Below are 18816 nucleotides of genomic sequence, written 5' to 3' on the forward strand. Positions count from 1 at the left end.
CGTCAGTGTCATGAAAACTAGTTTTTTTATACAAAAACCTACCTTCTAACAAGCAGTAACTACATTGAAAAACACCAGAGCCCTATTGAATAATTTTCCTTCGTTTTACCATTCAGGCCCTGGTCTAGATACAAGCTAAGTCGCAAGTAATTTCTCGTTAATGTCGACTTTTCAAATTTATGCAGATTGTGAGGTCAGGCCGGGAAATGTATTATGTAAGACATCTTCTATTCTTTACTGTTTAGTGTCTTTACGTGTGTACTATTTGTTACGTTTTCATGGTTAAACTACTGAACCGATTTGGATGAAATTTAACATATAAATTGATTAAACTTTGAGGGAGAATATAAGCAACATATCGACATAACATATCAAAAATTTAAATCGTCGGTGAAATTTGAAATTAAAAATATTTTTTACAAAAATCAGACTGCGTCGGAAACCTAAAAGTGTAAAAACCTTTGTTTCGAATTTGGTAATACGAAAATAAATATTTCGTTGTAGGTTATCACTTTTTATATTCTTATCTAGAATTTTCTATGTCAAGGGTGCCATTGTCATACACATTGATAGCTAGCATAACGCCCAGACCCAGAACATAAATCTTAATTTGTTACTCCAAAAACTCGAGAATCGAACTCGTGCATATCAGACCTCTGTGTCAGATAACCACTGCGCCACGCGTATCATAATCATATTCCTTCACCACTAGAGCTTCATACAACAAAACAAACACACATAAAATTTTTTTTTTTCTTATAATATGGAGTAGCAGTCGAGCATGCAGTCCACCTGATGGTAAGTGGCTACTGCCGCCCATGGACATCTGTAATCAACCCCAGATAGGATTACATATTCCTACCTGAGGTCGGCCACAGATGCGCCGCTACCCCTGAGGACTAAGATGGAACGCCTCATAAAAGTCTGTCTCCCTTACCACACCCTTCAAAACGGAACACAGCAGCGCCTAACACTGCTGTTATTAGGTAGAAATAGGTGTGGCGGTGGTGCCGCCGGAGTCGAACCACAAAGTGTTCTACCACCTTCAAAATTTACTTCCAAATTACCTACATAAATACATATAAATGTCTACATATAATTACTAACAAGCTAAGCGTTAAATACACATGTACCTACGTCGTGTGCGTGATAATTACGATGTAAGGGACAGACACACACAAATGTTTTTAATAATAGCAACCACCTTGCCACTTTCTTAAGACATTTACAAATAGAGTCATCTCAAAGTACAGTCGGCGAGACAAAAACGTATTTTCTACTAAGTAAAATTTAAGGGCGTTTACACAGTTGCGATTTAATTTTGTTGTAAATAAAGACTGATATACAAGATCAAATAAGGTTATTTTAAACCCGAACACAGTTACTGTTTTTGTTAATACTTCTATAATAATAAAACATATAATTTTATAATATAGTAGCAGCAGACGAGCATGCAGTCCACGTGATTGTAAGTGGCTACTGCCGCCCATGAATATCTGTAATCAACCCCAGATAGGATTAGACATTCCTACCTGAGGTCGGCTACAGCTGTGCCGTTACCTCTGGGGACTAAGCTGAAATGCCTCGGAAAAGTATGTCTCCCTCACCACATCCTATGTTTACTTCAATGTCTACTAAGGATATAGTATTCCACTGTCGGACACGGACAACGGTGTATCTCTTTCAGAGTAACAATTTGAGGGCAAAGCCTATCACTATACTTTACACAGTTTTACAATGTTTTTTAATTCACACATAAAATCAAAATTAAGACGTCCCTGGGATTTCAACCCCCAACCCATAGTCTCACAAACCAAAGTTCATACCACTAGGCTATACCCTTATTTACATACAAGTGGTATTACATAAAGTTGTCCAAACGCTCGGCATTTCGCAGCCGTACTAAGTGTTCAAACATACCACTACTCTAGTCTTACTCTACATCGCCTAGAGCCAGTCTATCGCGCCGCGCAACTGGTTGGAGTTAAATGTACTAGATACGGCTTTTTTACCACGCTTTTATTAGCTTGACATGTATGTATGTATGTATGTAACGGAATCTTTGCACTCGATTTTTACCCAGTTTTAAAAGTCTGATTAATTTAAAATTTTGAAAACTTATGAAAAACCGATGACAATATACGATTTTAATAATTTTGTCCCATTCACCTCATTAGGGTCGTCAGGAATCAGGATTAACGATTTTCCTTGTGCGATTTTTGTGTGTTTTTAAACTATTATTTTATTTGATTTATTTAAACTCAGTTTAAGCAGCATACAGACCATCTGATGGCAAGTCACTGCCGCTTGTAGGAACATCTAAGAACAGGAAATTTTATTGTTACCCCTGAGATCTAGCTTAAAATATCTGCTTCTCATTCGCCATTTTACAGACTTCAAAGCAAAATACATTTGACACTGCTATTATACGGCAAAAGCTGATGGTGTGATGTTTTATAGCAAAACTATAAAACATTCAGTACCTCTAAAATTACGTCTTATTGTCTGTACTTTTTAATATAAAAAATCTGAGTAGTACCTAAGAAACACCGAACGGAAATTAATGAAAGCTAAGCCTGGTTTAAAATTATATTCCTTTCTGGTCCTAAATAAGAAAGGATTTAGTCAACTCCTGAAGATATAAATCATACAGTTAAATAAAAAATATAGTTTTTAGGCTTTTGAAGATCAACAATAAATAAACTCTAATTAACTACTGAGTTCAGAACAAAAATTAACAAACATCAAACTTTACCCAATAAAAAGACTCTTTATAAACTAAACTAACTTTTTAATTGTTGTTTCATAAAAGTGATGTTTTTGGCTGCTCAGCTTAGAAAAAATATTATTTTTTTAAAGGCTGTTACTAAAATCTTTATGTATTAATTATTATTTTAGTGTACAATAAATAATTGTTGTATTGTATTTGTACTGGAACGTTTACAAATATTCCGAGACGACTGTACAAGTATATTGCATCTCTTTCACGCCTTTCCTGTACACCACAATTGCATCAGATACCATCTCACTTACATTAACGTCACAGATGTCCCAAGAATGAAAACAGGCATAATTTTAATGTGAGTCACGAATAAATAATCTTCTTATTTTAGTCAAATATTAAATATAGGGATAAAGAGACATAACTAAGGATTTAATAAGGAAAGAATAAGATCTATGCGGGCTTAATTAAAGAAGTCTTGATACCTGTGGAATGAAATCAGCAGATTAAGATTCGAATCCAAATTATCTAATAATTTACAAAGTAATAAAAGCAATTTTGAAGTCTTAAATTTATCATTCGCTTGTAAGCTCGATAGCTCGATAGAACATTCTGTACACCGAATGTGGAGGCACCAATGTCACAAAAAAAATCATAGCACTGTTCGATCGTTGTCAAGTTATAGGTGGGTAGACGTAAAAATGCAACAGATTTGTCTTTTATTGACATTTCTTGCGACCAGTCGTCGACTTGCGCTCGGTGAGATCATACAGAATTTCTGTACCTGCTATTTTTCACGTGGACTAGCCGTGCTATCGCCTGTGAGTTGTGAAGTGCATAGAGACTACTCCTCAGGAAAACCAGGCCGTGCCTACTTCTATAAGCCCTGTGACAGCACAGGGCGCATCACCCCTGATACGACTTGATTCTGCAGATCGACGTGGAAGGCAAGTTTGGTGGTTATATCTAATCCTTCATCTTTCTGCCGGGGATTGTGTCATACCTCTTACAATTCTATACATAATACTCTACTATATCGTTAGGCCCAGAGTGCGAGGTCTGTGTGTACCGCACAAATATAATATTATTACCATTATATATTACTTTGATTGTAAAACACGACCGGCGCATTTCTACCTTAAGTTGACATAAAATCTTTGAGTATTTTGAGTAAGTTTGTAAATGTATATTTGTAATTCTATTAAGTCCACAAGACCAGCAAAGTTTAGGTAAATGTTCGATCGCAAAAGTGAATCCTATACGATTTATATATAGACGGCAGTATTCTACACAAAAATTATAATTATAAGAAAGCATTATTTCCGAGGACTACGCAAACCATTCTTAACCCTACACCGTTCAAATTGAAGCCCACTATGTCTAGCACAAGACAATTTCAACCAACAACACTCAAAATACACGTAATTCCAGGAGCTACAACTACAAAATAAGCACAAGTTTGCACTACAAATTACGCTTGTCAGTTCCAGCATTAACACTATATCAACGACAGAGCAAATATTAATAAGCCGCCGTAGGCAGATGATTTATATGTTTAGACGCTCGTATGAATATATTTTAACAGCATACAGGCATTTGCGATGAGGCATCGGGTGTCATAATGTCGTCGGAATGAAATTGTTAAGTATTTCGTGGATTGAATAGGGTGACAAAGGTTTTGTCAAATTGAGGATAGGATGGTGCGTCAGTTATTGTCAGAACAATTTTGTATATTTTTTAGCTTTCTTTTAATACCTATCGCGTTTATATCTTATTTAGCAAATTACGACTAATCAGTCAAATTCAATCATTTTTTTTTTAATTCAAAATAGATTCTTTACAGAGCACTTTTTGAATGTCAATACAACTACCACCACTTCACAAGGTGTTTCGTTATGGAGAAGAAGCGGCCAAAGAAACTCCATAACACACATATTTTAAAAAAATGTTTTTTTATAATGTTAAACTTAACCTAATGGCACATGTGGAGCTGGAACTACTTCACACCACACCGTTTTGTCAGTCAAATAATCACTTAGTTTATAGTATGCTTTTTTACATAGCGTTTGTATAACGCATTGTTTGAACTTTTTTTCTGTGAGATTCAAAATGTGGTCGGGTATTTTATTGTAGTAGCGAATACAGTTACCCATGAAAGATCTAGCCACCATGCATAATCTATGTTTAGGAATTGCTAATTTATTTTTATTTCTAGTATTAAACCACCATAGGTTACTATTTTTTTCAAACATATCAGTGTCTTATATACATAATATTTTCATATATGTATTGACTATGTACCGTCAATATGTTAATAGTGGGAAACAGTTCTCTCAGGGACTCACCACGTCGCAGACTATATATTGACCTTATTGCTGATTATGATTAGGCTGACTATGATTTTGATTAGGGTTCCGTACGCACAGGGTAAAAAGTCCGACTATTAACACTCCCTACTACCTGTCCGTATGTCTCAGGGCTCTAGACACAAAGGGTAATGAGTAATAAGTAATGTGGTAAAGCCCTTTCTGCACCGACTCCGTAGGCACTACCACGACTCCTCTTTCTGCCTAATGATAGCAGTGAAGCCCTATCAATTCGGCTCTAAAAGGATTCGTAAAGAAGACACATTCTTCCGTGGCGTCCTAACTTAGTCCCCAGGGATAGCAAGGCATACGTACCTTGGAGATTCGAGCTCTAGGACCAGGGCCAGATTTAAAATATTTTGGGGTCAGGGGGCCTCCACTCCTTTGTTGCCTCAAAGCCTCTAGATCTCTAAATCCGACCATGTCTAGGACTAGGAAAATAGCGAAGTTACTACAAAAAGAAAACAAAATATCATAAAATTGTAATCGAAATCAAATTATAACGTTTGCGATACAAAATAAATATTTTTGCTTGCATCGCACGCAACGCAAATATGGCGCATCGATTTTATCGCCACAGTTAACGTAAACCGGACGTTGTTACTTAAAAAGGGGTGTTCGGCGGAATTGGTCCTTGTTGGTATTCTGCTTTAAGCCCCACGACACGATGTCGCGACGACTGCGCGCATACGTCACGTGACTTGACTACGCTACGCTACTGCGAAGAGTTTTATAAGCTTTGTATATATATTACATTTTTTTATACATGCATTAGGCTAAACAGCTTCGATTTTAACATAAGAGATAACGTTGGATTCGTCTAAATTGTGGAAGTGACAATAGCTATATTATTAGCAGTCGATTTTTTTTAATTTCTGTATTAGTTCAGTAATTAGAAACGTACCTGTATGGATTTCTATTTCGTATATTATATTCCACGTATAGTATATATAGTATATATATATTAAACCAATACATCTTTAAAAACTAAAAAAATGTTCCAATATGAATATATTGTTTTTTTTGGGTACAAAGCTCTAAAAAGAACATCGGATAAGCCATTAAATTGTAGTACAATATTAAAATCTTGCAAAAAAAATAGGCTCATTCGTCAATACACATAAATTGCACGGTTACCTGGTAGTGTAGTATTTAATATGTGGTCTTAGATAAAAACAAAACAACGAATATTTAACACGTCGTGTCGTATCCCCTAAATGTCCTGAAAATGTTCAAATAGCGAGTGGTTTATATTTTGTGTTCTTCACATACTTTCAGATATTTCCAGGGAGTTTTCTGGTTTTGCTCTTCATTGTAATAAAGTGTATGGGAGTTCGTTCAATCAGCTGATTGGTCTTCGAGCAATGTCGAATATCCTTTGTGCTTCTGTGGGTTTTATTATTTTAGTTATTACTGTGGTTTTGTGATATTATTTCTATGGTACTGAAAAATACGTATTTTCATTTTGACTTGCTTAGACTTTCTTTGTTTGTCGGTTACTGAGGGCATTAAGCCGCTCCGGTTTTTATTTTTGGCTAGTCGTTATATCTTGTCGCAGGTTTTATGGGGTCCAAGTGTGTGTGTGTGTGTGTGTTGTACGTTCGTGGTGTGGCGGATATGTGGAGGAATGCAATCCTCCACAAATCCACATTGGAGCATCTTGGTGGAGTACTCCAGGCCTTCTTCCCTGGTTAAGTAGAAAGATCCGTGCCCAGAAGTAAGATCGGTTTTCACACTTGTATTGTATTATTTTAACACTTGTTTAACAAAGGAATCAAGTCTCTATATCACAACCCACATGGCGGACAGTGTGCTTATATGGTACAAAGAAGGTTCCAGGTTCGATTCCCTGCCACATATCTAAATGATACAATAATCGCCAATGGTGACGAACAGCACAGACAAGCGGCTCTTGGTGGTTCTTTTCAGACTGTCGTTTAAGCCTCTGAGGTTCAACTGATGCTCGTAATACCAACCGGGACGTCTTAACTGGCTTTCACGCTCGCAAAATTTAGCTACTACCGGTCACCCATCACCGCCCGACCGCACCCAACGTTGCTTAACTTTGTAAACCTATTACCTACATAAGCCGCGCAACACGCTTCTTTACCTATGTAGCTAAGATTATATTAAATGCACGTCATTGACACCAATCTAACATAATTAACCTCGATGCATGCATCATACATGCATGATGCATGATGCATGCACACGTCATCCGATTACGATTACGACCGCAACGTCACAGCTAATTGGGTATTAATGTCACAAGTAATAAAGATTCATCTCATTCTAATGGTTAAGCATTAAATATCATCATTGTCATGATAGATGCCTGATTACTTATGATAATTCAATAGTAATTTAATACAAGTTTAGTTTATGCTAAATTTACTAGTTAAGGAATAAACTTATATCTATGGCATTTCGTTTTCAGTGATATATCTACTTTTTTTCTAAAATGTAAGTAGCAAATGATCATACAGTCCACTTGATTATAAGTGGCTACTGCCACCCATTTACATCAGTAATCAAGTTAAGATTAAAACTACTTCGCAACAATCCGCTACAAATATGTATGATGGTATATATTTTAAACCATGCAGTATGTACCACCCTCCCTCCCACAAAGGATGCGTGCTGATCCAAAATCTTAAAAATATACACCACCATACATACCACCACCAACACGTGTTTCGCTCCAAAACGGAGCATCATCAGGGCAGTTGACTCTACGACGGTTAATCGTTAAGGATAACCGACGATTGTAGCGGATTGTTGCGAAGTAGTTTTAATCTTAACTTAATAGCATGGATTTCCGCAAAGTAACGCCTGATACAATTAATTATCTGTAAGCAACCCCAGATAAGATAAAAGTTCCATCTAAAGTCGGACACAGATAGGCGCTACCCCTGAAGTCTAATTTGTAACACGTATGTCTCCCTTTCAAACCAGAACACCTTTCCACACCTTTCAAACCAGAACCCAACAGCGCTTAACAGTGCTGTTATTACATAAGTAGGTATATGTGTCGGTGGTGCCACAAAGGGTTTTACCTTCAAACCTTCAAAGGAATTCAATTGCTTTATTTAACGACGACGGAAAATGTTAGGAATAAAGTCTCATATTCTTACAGATCTCTTAGACTTTAAGTTACATTAATGAACAAAGCCCTAAGCCCTTCAATTAATTAAGACTGTAGGACTACAGTGAGTTACATAATAGACTTTTAGGCGTTCTTTTAATTACAATGTAAAAGTACTTGATCGATAGAACCTGTCATGCTTACTTAATTAAGTCACAAAATGTTGCTAATTCTAAGACTAAGTTGAAACGCTTCGGCTTCCGTGATCCATATTTACAGGACCTCTCAAACACTAAATGGACGTAATTATGCAAAATGGATCCAACCCACAAAAACCGTTTTTTTTAGTTACTATCACAAATGGCATCTCCACATCAACTTTCGTATATGCAAAAAATATTCAAGCATGGTACATTTTTTTCTTTTGAAATATACATATATCAGTAATCATCATTAACAACCCATTACTGTCCCACAGCTGGGCACGGGTCTCATCTCATAATGAGAAGGATTAGGCGAACTTGTTACAAATGTTAAATTACAATTACAACTTGTTAAATTACACACTTGTCCACCGCGCTGGCCAAGTGTGTATTGGTAGACTTCACTTACCATTGAGTTTTTTTTATAAATCTCTCAGGTATGCAGGTTTCCTCACAATGTTTTCCTTCACCGTTTAGCAAGTGCTAATTAATTTCTAATACGCACATAACTTTGAAAAATCAGAGGTGGGATTTGAACCTCGGACCCCTCGATCGAGAGGCCGAGTTTCTTAACCACTAGGCCATCACTGCTTTTTTCGTACATCAGTAGTACTAACCATAAATTAAGCAATTTAACTTTTACTAAAAGACCTATTTTCTCAAAAGCTACTTTTTGTGGTTGGATCTATTTTGTATAACTACGTCCAATTATGTTTATTGAATTGATACTAAGCTTTAATAAATTTACATTATCTACTTTTTTATAATATAGAAGTAGCAGACGAGCATGCAATCCCCCTGATGGTAAGTGGCTACTGCCGCCCATGGACATCTGTAATTAACCCCACATAGGATTAGATATTACTACCTAAGGTCGGTCACAGATGCGCCGCTACCCCTGAGGACTAAGTTCAAACGCCTCGAAAAAATATGTCTACCTTACCACACACCCTTCAAATCAGAACACAGCAGCGCTTAACACTGCTGTTATAAGGCAGAAACAGGTGTAGCGGTAGTGCCGCCGGTTCTACCACCTTCAACCTACTAGAACCCGTGAATAATAAACATTCTACCCGTCGGTTTGCGTACCAAAGACTGTTTGACAATTTCTGCCCAACATAAAGCTTCTAATTTCGATCTTAGTTAGACTAACTGGATAGGTTATTAATAACGAGTGGGTCACATTCCTATTTAACATATCCAATTTTGTTGAAAAGTTTTTTTTTTATATATTTGAGCCTAACGATAAAGCAGACATGCTACCTGATGGAAAGTAGTCAACGTCGCCTATGGACATTTGCAACACCAGGGGAGTCGCCAATGTATCGCCGGCTTTGAAGGAGAGCTCTTTTTGCACCTTTTTTGAAGAGCCCCTAGAATATATAATCTTAAGAATTCTATAATAATCCTCACCATTACAATTTCACAAAAAAATGTTGACAACCAATTCCTATTCGTTATAAGGCGCCAAGTGTGTACCATCCAGTATAAACTGATCTATCACTTCGTCTGATTGTTCTGTATCACAGAATTCCAAGTGTAGCCGCGGGTCAAGACATTCTGGTCGCGTGTTAGTATGTCTGAATTCATCAAATAGGACGTGAAGCAATAATTCCTGGACGGACTTGGCCGAGAGGAATGCAATTTATAAACGAACTTGGCTCAAAATTCACTGAAACTGCTCTCGTGACGATCTCTGGACGGTAACGTTATAAATAGGAGGGGTGTATTCTTGTAGTGGTGGTATTCAACAGAATATCCTAGGGAGAATATTTTGATAAAGTTACAAACGGTCATGCAAAATTTGCAAAATGCGGTGGGGGTGGCAAAGTCGGCACATCGTATTAAATAACATGCATTTTCTGAAGATCTTTCAAACTTAACTGTCACCTTGGGCAGTATTTGTAGAGGGCGAAAGAATTTAAAAATCAGTGGGCCTTATTATTTGCCAATAAATTTACAATATTAATATTTAACGCATTTGTTTTGCTAGCTTTTTCTTTAGATAATAACAAAGCTTCCGCAATGGTTCCTTCACTTTTAAAAAGAGATAACATTCACTATAAGATAGAAAAATAATATTAAATTTAAATTTAAAAAACGTTAAAATCAGTGCAAAGTTTAAAGTAGTGCAAAGTAAAGCGAAGTCAATACTAGTGAATAATGATCACGAATCGCGTAGACTCCGACAGGCGCGACCCGCTGCCAAGCGACACTTAGCACTTTCTTGTAAACAGCTGATTTATTTCTTGCAGATTTCGTTAAAGCAAGTGTATTTGTACACGATTTTCTCATTAAGGTGATAAATTAAAATGGTATTCGTTTTTGTTTATATATTAAATGTAGTTCCGAATTGAACAAAGAGAGTGTTACTTGAAGGTAAATTCTACGGTAGCTTTCGTGCTTAAAAGAGTACATTAAAATGACGTTCTAGTTGCTGTAGGTACATTTCGAGACGGCAATATTTTGATTGTATTTAACTGTCAAATTTTAGACACTGTTGAATTTGTTCTTGAAGACCATTTTTACGACGCTTATTCCATAGGTAGTAGCAATTTAAATTTTGACACTAGATCCTACGCACTTAAAACGAATTTATCGTTTTAAGTTTTAAGTCCCTGTAAGATCGAAAGATAATACTTTAAATTAAGAATAATAATAATAAAATCAGTGCAAAGCTTCAAGTTGTGCAAAGTTTAAAGTAGTGCAAAGTAAAGCGAAGTCAATACTGGTGAATAATGATCACGAATCGCGTAGACTCCGACAGGCGCGACCCGCTGCCAAGCGACACTTAGCACTTTCTTGTAAACAGCTGATTTATTTCTTGCAGTTTTCGTTAAAGCAAGTGTATTTGTACACGATTTTCTCATTAGGGCGACAAATTTAAGTATTTGTTTGTTTTTGTTTAAATGTTTAATTCTGAATTCAATAAAGGGAGTCGGATGGGTGACTGTTAGTGGCTAAATATCATGCGGGCTTTTTTCTTCGAAGAACACTTTAAAGCTCGGTACTTAGCTATACTTGAATAGAAGTTAAATCTTGTCGGACTCCGTTTGGGTGGCTTGAAATCAACCGAAAAAATTGGCGACTACCTTCTACCACTAATCTACCTATCTACATTGAAGTAGTGTATTGCTATGCTCCATACCTTCTCGAACTGTGCCGAGCAGTAGAATATAAAATTATCATTACAAACAACAACCAATTCAAACAAAACAAACAGTAACAGTAACAATTTCAGTAAATTGTTGCTTGTTTTGTTTGACGCTGACTTTGCTTGATATTGCTAGTTTTGTTTGAAGCCTTAGTTTGTTGTTTGTTTCTTGTTTGTTTGAGATCTTAGGAAAGGATCCAGTCTTGCCTGGGGTTGATTCTCTAGCGGGATTCTAAGGGGGGTGGAAGGTCCGGCCCGCCCCAGGCCCTCAAACACAGTTGTTAAAAAAAAGGTCATCAGAACCAAACAATTGATGAAATGTGTATAAAACACAACAGCGAAAAAAAAGAAAATCACCGGAATCATACGTATAAGTCGGCGAATAAGTCTTAGACACATTAATTGTATTTTTTAAGATCAAATCAAATTTTTACACTTTTCCTTAACTTAACTTTCCGCCCGGCCTCCGCACGACCATAGTCCGCCACTGGGTTGATTACAAATATCCATGAATAGCTAAAAAAATAAAAAAAATACTTTACTTACGTAAATATTATATTGCGTTCACATTACATTGAAATGAAGTCAAATATCTAGTGATCCGAGAATAGTCCCCGTCACCCCTTGATTGAAGATTTCACGATTTAATTTTAGTCGTAACCGTTTACGATGTTTGTCACAGCGCCTTTGTGAGCAAGTGGCGTATCAACGTGGCCCTTTGAAACTATTTTTAGCCCTTTCATGGCAGTTCACAATTAATGGCCAGGTGTGTTAAGGTTAGCGCTGTCCTTTGAAAGGTCTGATGTGGAGTTAAGGCATTAATCGTTTTATTGCCGAAACCGCCTGGTCATAGAAATGTTCAGATTCGATTCCTAGGTAAGCCAAGATGTCTTGATGATTTGATTCTAATGGGTATTTACGTTATTTTCTTCGTGTTCGAAGCCTTTATTACAGTCTTGGGTGCCTGAACCCAAGACTGTAATAAAGGCTTCGTCTGCAAAGGTCACGATACTGATTGTGTCTTATGACAGCGTTGCTGCAATTGTTTTACAATTTTTAGTATAAAAGAGACATTGAGTGGCGTTCAAGTTTAGTCTTCAGGGGTAAAACTCCCTTGGACTACTATTCTACGTGAAATTTATTTTAAGTGCCACATACAAACAACATACCATCATCTGAATTATATGCTTACTTGCTACTCTGATAATAAATAAGAACAAATTTAATTTTAAATTTCAAATTTCAAAAAAAAAAAATTTATTATTTTCAAACTACGGTCAGAATGTACCCAATAAAGTCATTCTGTAAAATAATTCATATTTTGTTCTCATACAAAAACATAATAAATTAAACTTGTATGCTATTTAAGATCCAAATATTCTCGACGTCCCTAAGACTATTTAATCTATATAATTGGTTCTACAAAGCAAACAGCAATAACACTAAGTACACATCTAACACTAATTCGGCCGCCATTATCGGATTGCTACGACCATTAGTCGCCACTAATCCTCTATCGATCGCTTATTCAATATGTGTAATCGGATTCCGCCTAATTTATTCATCAAGCCTACACTATCAAGACTATTAACACCTATGTGAGGGCTATGTACATTATATATCAATAAAGCTCGGTTGAAACTCTGTATCTAAATTGGGGGGGTACGATGTTCAAAGTTATGTGTTTTGAAAATTTATTACCACTTGGCGTAACGGTGATGGAAAACATCGTGAGGAACAAACAAAGTTCTAAAAAGAAGTTCTCAAAGGTGTGTCAGGTCTACGAATTCGCACTTGGCCGGCGCGGTGAACTATGACCTAAATCTCTTACACTCTAAGAGGAGACCCGTGCCCAACTGTGGGACAGTAATGGATTGAGCAGTGATAGACCATTGGTTTCAAATTCGCTTTGTAACGTTTGCGGCCTGAGGTTCTCATTCGAAGTAAAGCCAAACATCGTTAGGTAACCTACAGACCTGAAAGATGTTTTTAATAAAAAATCTAAAGTCTAACAATTCGCACTCGATTTGTGTCTATGTGGTCGTCCAAAATTTCTAGGCCCCACCCGTGCCCAGGAGTGGGATGTTTTTGTAAATAACCGATCCGTCCAACTAGTGGTAATTGATTTCTGTTACCAACTGGTACCTGTTATAGAAAAACGCTTCTCTCAGAAGCCGATCACAGATGCGTTGACAATCCTGAAGACTAAGATTGTCGCCTAACTTACCAATTAACAACCTCAAAGTTCCACCGAATCAGAAAACCTGCTATACCCTAGTAATAGACTATAGTACTTTCCTATGTCGAACCTTCGAAACTATAGCTACAGTATATCCTTATACTGTGCTATAGCCTTTCGAACTTTATGGCTCATAGTCCATAATAAAGCCAGTTAATGTTAAACTTTGATAAATATAAAAATTAAAATCAATGAACCAAATCGTAACCACAAAACCGCAAAATGTGGTTCCCGTGGATATGTTTAATTAAATTAATGGAATCAGCTACTCTTGTGGACAGTAAATTCTAATGAAATGCCGCCAAAAGTTAAAATAATTAAATTAATAATTGCGCTTTCAATTAATTTTCTGTTAATTAACGGTATATTGCATTTAGGTGCTCATTAATTATTTGCAGCGTTGAAAAGTGGTATAAAATATTATTTTCACGATCGAGTTAAATATTTAATGGGTTTTAATGTTATGTGATTAAATAATTATTTGTTACAAATTTTGAAAGATAGGTGCAGTTTACATAGACTAAAGAAATAATAGAGAAGGCGTTCATGACACAATTTATTCCCAAACCGAAAATAGTTACTCCTAGCTAGTCCACGGAGTAGGACTAGCTAGGAGTAGGTAGGTAGGAAATTTCGTAAAGAAAACAAATCCCTTCTCACAAAAATGACTGTTTTTGTATTTGTTTACGTATTTCCCATCAGTTCTGATACAGTCCGCTAGGGGCGCTGATGGGAAATGTATGGGCAAATATATAAATACTGATACGCCGCTACCATACACTTTAGCTACTGCGTTTAACACTGCTGTTTTAGGCAGACATATATAGGTGTAACGGTGGCGCCGTCGGAGTCGAGCCAGAAGGTTCTACCACCTTAAAACCTTAACACTTTCATAAAGTTAAACTATGATCATATTCTACAAGTCAACCAATGCCATGACATATTTCACGGATGAACCAACTGATCAGCACTTTCCTCTCAGTTAGATAACTTACCGAGTTCAGGACACGAATCTAAATCTCAATTTCAAGTTCGCTAACAAGACCTCGAATGCAAATACTATATGACTTTCAATATTTGATATGTTATGAGAAATACGTAGAGACAAAATGTAGTGGAATAGTAAATGTACCGTGAAATATAATGTCACAATACCTAAACATTCATATCTTAACTGTAATGGATATTCAAGGGAATCAACATGAGAGATATTATGAAATTTATTTCATATTAATAAGGTTTTATATTCACTTACGGTCTTAGTAACCTACTTACATTTTTTTTATAATATAGGAGTAGCAGACGAGCACGCAGTCCACCTGATGGTAGGTGGCTACTGCCGCCCATAGACATCTGTAATCAACCCCAGATAGGATTAGATATTACTACCTGAGGTCGGCCACTGATGCGCCGCTACCCCAGAGGACTAAGCTGGAATGCCTCGGAAAAGTATGTCTACCTTACCACGCCCTTCAAAACAGAACACAGCAGCGCTTAACACTGCTGTTATTAGGCAGAAATAGGTGTGGCGGTGGTGCCGCCGGAGTTGAACCACAAAGGGTTCTACCACCTTCAATTACATTTAACAGACACTAAAATTTAACTACCAAAAGCAGCTGACAGTTGTTTGCATTTCCATAATTCAAGATAAATAGAAATCTTTACTACTTATTTATTTATCTTTGGAAGGGCTTTACGCTTGCCATAATTTGCGCGCAATTTCGAAGAAAATCTCTGTCAGCTAACCGAGTTTAAGTTTTAGTAGATTATTGAGACCGGCCGTAGTAATTAATTTTTCTTGAAAAAAGAAAATTAGGGGCATATTGCTAACATGTTTTCATTTTTTTAATCATGACGACATACGTGACGTGGTGGTCGCCACACCATGAAAATCAAAGGGGTCCGGGTTTGATTCCGCATAATTTAGATTTCTATTCTGGATCTGGGTGTTTAAAGACTCTTCTTTGTTTTGATAGTACCCTCAAAACAGAGTATCTAAGATTAGGGCTAGGTGTCTAACCTAACCTTGCAATTAAATTCCCTTTGTGCTTTATCAACATTTTTGCCAAATAAACGTTCAAATGTCATTGCAATATTAAATCACTTTTAGTATCACCCACAAATCCCACAATCCGCCATAAAAACAATCTACCCGCAAAACTGCGTTCTAATTTCAAACTAAACGTCAGTACTCTTCAATTGTAATCGTTAATCAGACGCGCAGTTACACAGAAAATTAGTATTTAACCTTACAATTGCAGCAAATATCGGTCGAAGTATTTCCCGGAATTACTCGATACATACATACAGGCCAATATCGCACATAATTCCTAAGCAATTAGGGCGAGGTCAGCGTGCACTGTTCCATAGTGTTGGGAAATTATATCGACATCAACGTGTTGTGGTCGAATCGGCACGTTGCCTGTAATTACATACAAATGGATAATTGCCCAGTGTTGCCAGCTCATTTTCATTGTTGCCCGATATTCTGTACGGAATTTGAAAAGCTATGAATGTTAATACGTACGAAATATATCGGAACAAATACCTTCATCAACCAAAGAGCTTAATTGTAAAACATGATGGGAACTTTGTGGAAAAAAGACGTAATAGGATTCGTTGCAAGTTCTCTTTCTCATTTAAATAAATTGTAATAACTTAATTACGTAATACTTTACGAATGTATAATTATTAATTTTCAACTTTTAATTATTACAAGTAGGTACATCAAGTTTTTATAAGTTTGTAAAGAAACAAATAGTAAATAAATTTTCGCTTGCTTTCACAGTGAAGAAAAACATCGCAAGAAATCTCTTGTATCACGAACTTCTATCGTGTCATGTTTATGTCCTCATGGCGCACTCGAAACACCAAAGGTACTTCAGGTAAGTAGATTTTTTTTTAATTTACAACATTTACTAAACTTCCTATTCAATACACGGAATGCTAATGAACCGCGTACAAAATCTTTCAACATAATAACACGACACTAACGTATATTTTCAGAACAAGTTAATCTTGAACAAGTCACTTCTATATTAGTCCACATTACACCCATAATCCTATCATTAACTAGAAAGCAAACAGAGTAACAAAACTTCTGATCCGTAATATCGTTTAATTTAATACTACAATATGATGATTTAACGATTGCCATAAATATAAAAGATTTAATTGAGTTATGATTATGACAGTGCCATAATCTCTAGGTCTGTGACATACTGTCTCTGCATGTTCTAGTGAGGTGATGTTAATAATACAATATCGATAAAAACCTTAACGTTAGCTATTTTGTGCAACATATTTTGCACAATGTTGTACAATGTTGTATTTGTTTGCAATAACATAGTTATTTCTATAACTACATTTAAATAAGTGGTAACAACTCGATAAAGATTTAAAGACAACTACAAATAAAAAATATTCTATAAATCATTTCAAGCATAATATATAAAATATACTTATTAAAGTCGTTGAAAATATAAATAACAACGTTATAAAGTATAAATAACACCATCATCATTGAAAACACTAATAACAATGGTCTTTACTTTAGATCTTATGGCAGGCATTGGCCTAATCTACTCCTATGATTATTAAATTAATAAGCTGCATTTTTAATTTATTTTGTCCTACAGCTGGACGTGGATCCATCTCCATAATTAGAAGAACCATGGAGTACACCGATATAGTTCAGGTAAGCTTTCAACAAGATAATTATATTGACTGGTTTTCACTCATAACTGTGATCCATAAACATCATCTACTGCCAGAAGAATAAGTACGCATAAAATTTAGTCACTAGCCAATTTCCTATCACGTCGCATATTGCTTAACTTTAAAGACCGATTATACAAGCCAAGGGCTACCGCGCATCTGTTTTATGAAATAAATTATCGATAAATAATGCGCAATAGGGAAGGCCTAGTGCGTATTTTCGTCACGAAGCAAACGCAGCTGTCGCGATGCGTTTTCCTTCACCGTTTCACAAACTGCGCGTATGTTAACAACATTGTTGTGACAACCCTGACTGTTCTAGAAATTGGAACATTGGTAAGTTATTTTTCCATTCGAAAAATGGAATTAATTAATTTAAAACCAACTTACATCGCTGGAATTCTTGTGTATTTGTGGATTTGAATTTGTTTGTTTCGTAATTTTATGTTGATTTAGATTGATTAAGCAGTAATAATTTAAGGTACAAGTTTTTGGGGATAATGCCCTCGATTTTTTGTCTCTGGTACGAGCATTGTCACCTCTTTACCGAACAAAGATAGTGTTAAAAGCTGCTTTGTTATTGTAGTGTGTGTAAGACTCATCCGAAGATTGCAGGTTCGAGTCCTGTCACGGTCGCCATGTAGTGATGTCGCAGGCAGGTTCGAATAAAGAGGCGTGTTACTTGAATGATGTCTTTAATATTACTGTCTAATACTAAGCTTAACCTAACTTATATAACTATGAGTCTTACACACAACATACGGTACGGTAGATGTTAAGGGGTTGTATAACAGCGCATCTTTGACAAACATCGTTTACTCAAATCATGTTTGATCATATTTTATCGAATAAAAATTTCTATCGTTTGGCACTTCTTTTTATGAGGTGTTCAACCTACTCGTAAACTAACGTAAAGAAAAAAATACTGAATAATATAATAAATGTACATGTCCAGAATATTAGTGCTCTCATTAATTAACACGCCACAAAAAAACAGCTAACTAAAGCTCATTTTGGATATACCTGGAACATTAAGAACTTTATTTGCGTCAAGCTTTTAAGCACACATAAAGCTTTGCTATGGACTTTGTGATAGGCGCAATTTATTTTCCAGTAACTATCTAATAAGTATTGTGTATTAATTAATAGAAAATAAATGATTATATTAATAGTATGTGTCTCATGATTTTAATTGACAAGAAAACATGTTTCCCAAATATAGGCATTTGCATACACTGCAAATAATTAATAGTATTCTGCGGGGGGATAAGAATATTTTTTATAATCAACAATAACGATATAATTTAGATTATATTTTAACCGTTTTTCC

Source organism: Epargyreus clarus, unplaced genomic scaffold (genome assembly GCF_041222505.1).
Source record: "Epargyreus clarus isolate Ecla_fem2 unplaced genomic scaffold, WU_Ecla_fem_2.2 ptg000006l, whole genome shotgun sequence".
In the NCBI taxonomy this organism is placed as follows: Eukaryota; Metazoa; Arthropoda; class Insecta; order Lepidoptera; family Hesperiidae; genus Epargyreus; species Epargyreus clarus.